A 4,554-nucleotide genomic window follows, 5' to 3' on the forward strand; every position below is an offset into this window, starting at 1 on the left:
CCCTTCCTTCTCAGGCGCAGCAGCTCCTCCTCCGTGGGAAGGCTCGTTTGGGGACTGGCGCCTTCCAGATGTTCATGTCAACTCACTTGAGGGAGTGGGGAGAGAACCCTCTTTCTAGCAAGAATGGAAGCTGTATACAACTATATACTATACACACACACACACATATACATACACAATACACACACAAATATACACATACATACATACACACAGAGAGAGAGTATACACACAGTATATACACAGTGTGTGTGTGTGTGTGTGTGTATACATACATACATACACACAAACACTATATACACAGTATGTGTGTGTGTATGTATGTATACATATACATATATATATACATATACATATATACATACATACATACACACACATACTGTGTATATAGTGTTTGTGTGTATGTATGTATATGTGTGTGTGTGTGTGTGTGTGTGTGTATATATATATATATTTACTGGGATTTGAACCTGATGAGAGCTAAATAGCTTGAAATAGATCTATACTAGTCTCCCTTTATTTATTTATCAGCACAAATACATCACAAATGTAAAAAGGCAACAGTAAAATATTGGGCTTTCTGTCTGGATGGTCTCTTGTGACGAGCCGATGGACAGAGAATGAAAGCAGTTAGCTTCCTCCCATAATTGGGGCATACCAGGGGTTGTGACTTTAAATATATACCTTTCTCCCTGGCTCAGCTGATAACGGATCACAGCCTGTGGCTTAGTGGTTAATACATCTGCCTAATATGCAATACAGCCCAGGTTCGAGTCCTAGTAAGGGTATGGCTAGCTGTCACCTGCTAACTGTCACAAAGTCACTGTCTTCGGACAGTGCTGGCTCTTTGGCTTTGAAACCAAGCTGACCACCGCCCCCCTAGAGTCGGGAATGACTAGCACATATGTGTGAGGGGAACCTTTACCTTTACCTTATGTTACATTATTCATTAAATTGGTATAGCTGCCCATCTCATAAAAAGGGTCTGTGCACCCTTCTTATGACAATCACAATAATTATATAAGTACAATCATAAAAAATATTAAACAATTGTTATTTAAAATTAGAACATTAAAAACTAAAATAAAAAAACTGCAGGGATGAAGAGAGTAATTGCAGATAGACCTCCATTGATCACCACAATTGAGCCCAAAAGCGAGACATCTGTTAAGTGAATTTTGTCGCATTTTATGACCTCTCTTGCCACAGTTCTTAAGCAAATCACTGCAATTTTTAAATTAGTAACACAGTTGTTAAGTGAATCCGGCTTCCCTATTGACTTTGTTTCTAACAAGACACTGCAACCGTCATAAATATGAGTCAGTTGCCAAGTGTCTGGATTTTGATCATGTGACCATGGAGATGCTGCAATGGTTGTAAGTGTGATAAATGGTCATAAGTCACTTTTTTCAGTGCCGTAACTTCAAATGGTCACTAAATGAACTGTTATAAGTCAAGAACTACATAATAGGTGGTCCAATACCACTTTAATTTGAGCAATACTAAATCTGATTCAAGACTGATGATTAAAGGGAGATGTGCTGTCCGTTTTTTCAATATCTCAAGGATTGTCACACAGAAGATGCAGCAGAGGGTAAGAAATGAAATTTACAAAGAAGCAAACTTTAGCAGAACATCAGTAATCATTGTTGGACAATGTTGGCCATCTTTCTGCTGCTGGATGTGTTAGAGAAGGAGTGATATTGTTGCATCCTGCTCCATAAATCATGTCCTTTTCAACTCTTGCATTCTGTGTTTGTTTATCTCAGTTTCTCATCTCTACATTAAGATAATACTCATCCAGGCTTTGAAAACACAAGATAATTTATTTGACAATTGTAACTGGTCACTATGGAGAAATTAATGAAAGACAACTAAATATCAATCCCCCCCCCCTTTCACGTAAATTTAAGCATCTAATGCATTCTAGGACATACAGTTAGGTCATATCAACAATTGCAACCATCCCCATGCTACTGAATGATCTTGCCTAGCAATTTCATGGAGATGTTAAGAGGAGCAGTGAGTGATCCAAACCCTGAGGCACCCCACACAAGAGGGGCCTAGTGTTCAACCTCTCCCCTGCTACTAACACCAACTGTAACTGATCACAGAGGAAGGAGGAGAACCACTGCAAAATGATGCCCCCAATACCCAAACACCCACATTGATCCTGAAGGATAACATGGTGGATGATATATCAGAAGCCACTAGCATATCCAGAAAGGCCAGGATAGTTGCACCATCCCAATCCGGAGCCGTTCCACAGATCATCCACAAATGCAACCAATGTCATTTTGCTACTGTAATCCAGCATGAAACCAGTCTGAAAAGGGTCCAGATAATCTTCATCTTGGACCTTCTACACCAGAGTGCCCACCACAGCCTACAACCTTCCTAGAAAGGGAAGGTTGGTGACTGGATGAAAGTTGTCTAACATTTCTGGGTTCAAGGGCCTCTTGAGAAGAGGGTACAGCATTTCCTCCTTCAAGATAAATAGCATGATCCCCCCAAAATGAGGCATTAACTGCACAGTCCCTAACAAATCAGGAGGGTTTTGTCCACTTCTTCAACATCAACTACAAGTAGTCCTCAACGTACAACCACAACCGAACCTAAAGTTTCTGCTTTTAAGTGTAGACATTTGTTAAGTCAGTTTTGCTCCATTTTACGACATTTGTTGCCACAGTTGTCAAGTGAATCACTGTAGGTGAAAAGTTAGTAACATAGTTGTTAAGTGAATCTGGCTTCCCCATTGACTTTGCTTATCAGAAGGTCACAAAAAGCGATCACATGACCGTGGGACACAACAGCGGTCGTAAGTATGAACCAGCTGTCAAGCATCTGAATTTTGATTACATGATGCTACAAAGATCGTAAGTGTGAAAAATGGTTAAAAGTCACTTTTTTTTCAGTGCTGTTGTAACTTTGAATGATCACTAAATGAACTGTTGTAAGTTGAGGACTAGTTGCAGTTCAAACTCTTTCCTGATAAATTAATTTGGATGAGCCCTGGGCCCTTCCATGGGAATTTAACTCCAAATGAAACTGAACTACATTATTTGACAGATACTGAAGTTATTCTTCACAGCAGTCTATAAAAGCTCCCCAACATCTTACTCAAGAGAGGCCTATTCACCCAAAGCAGGGCTGCTGACCCCAGTGCAGCCAATACGCTGCGCGTGGGGCCAGGCGTCCTAGACGGGCATGCGCACTCTGCGTGCATGCGCACGCCACCGCCCTGCGACACCCAGCTGCCTGGCGGAGGTCATGCAGGTGCTGCATGCTGTGCACACGTGCGCAATGGGCCGGTCGCAGTATTAAACGCCCATAGAATGTGGGCAGGCGGGTGGGCCAAACAAGCCACCCTATCGGTACGGAGTCTATGGCTCCCCGCTACTCCTGCTACGGCCATACCGGGCCATACCGCAGAACCCACCACTGTTCCAGATGTAATAAAAGCAGAGAAGTCAGCTCACTTCACCCTTGACACAAACTAATACAGGTAGCCTTTGACTTATGATCACATTGGGCATCAGAATTTTAAGCAAGGCAGTTAAGTGAGTTATGTCTGGTTTTATGATGTTTTTGCCATGGTGGTTTAGCGAATCACTGAAGTTGTTAAGTTAATCATGCAGTCAATAAGCAAATCTAACTTTATCTTTATCTATGTTTATTTTGGGCTCGCAGCCAGCTTGAGCCGGGACTGATAAAGATATTTCCTTTGAAGTTTTGTCTGGCTGTCGTTTGTGAACGAGCGAAGAGGGGGGTCAGAACACGTATGTATGTATGTAGGTATGTAGGTATGTATGTATATAAACCATTCAGAGACCTTAGTGATTGTTCCGCAGATTACAAAAAAGACAATATAGGTGGAGTGGGTACTGACCAGAAACATAGCATACTAAGTTATTGTTCATCTCCCGGACCACTATATTAAAATTTTAGCTATTACAATTTGTCCCAAAAAGTTTGCTGACTGGTAAAAATAATTACCAGAAATATCCAAGAAAGGAACTTCACAAAGAGTCAAGGCATAGATGGAAGAGTAAAAGAGATTCAACCCCTCCAGTAATGAGGAAGCAGAAGTAGAGGAGAAAGAGCATGATAAATCAACCATGGACATGTTTAGATAATTTTACAATAGAAAATTAGCATTCAAGGGTATATTCTATAGCAAGGGTGTCAAACTCAAGGCCTGCAGGCCGGATCCGGCCTGCAGGGTGCTTAAATCTGGCAGATGGGGCCAATCTGGAAACAGTGAAGGACTGGCCTGCAGTACCTCTGAGCTCATGAGGGCTCAGGATGGTGGCAGGAGGCTATCACAGCTGAAAATGGAGCTTGGGGGCCCGTTTTTACTGGCAGAGTGCTTGGTCCACCCCCTGACAAGAGTGATGTCAAGCTGGCCATGCCACCCCTGCCCTCTGAGGTAAAACACAACCCTGATGCGGCCCTCAATGAAATCGAGTTTGACAACTCTGTTCTATAGCTTTCAGCAAAAGCAATCATGGGTAGAATTCAAAATGTAAATATGCAGAAGGCCAAATCAGA

Source organism: Thamnophis sirtalis, unplaced genomic scaffold (genome assembly GCF_051295495.1).
Source record: "Thamnophis sirtalis isolate CommonGarterSnake01/CBP01778 unplaced genomic scaffold, rThaSir2_p1.2 scaffold_6, whole genome shotgun sequence".
NCBI lineage: Eukaryota > Metazoa > Chordata > Lepidosauria > Squamata > Natricidae > Thamnophis > Thamnophis sirtalis.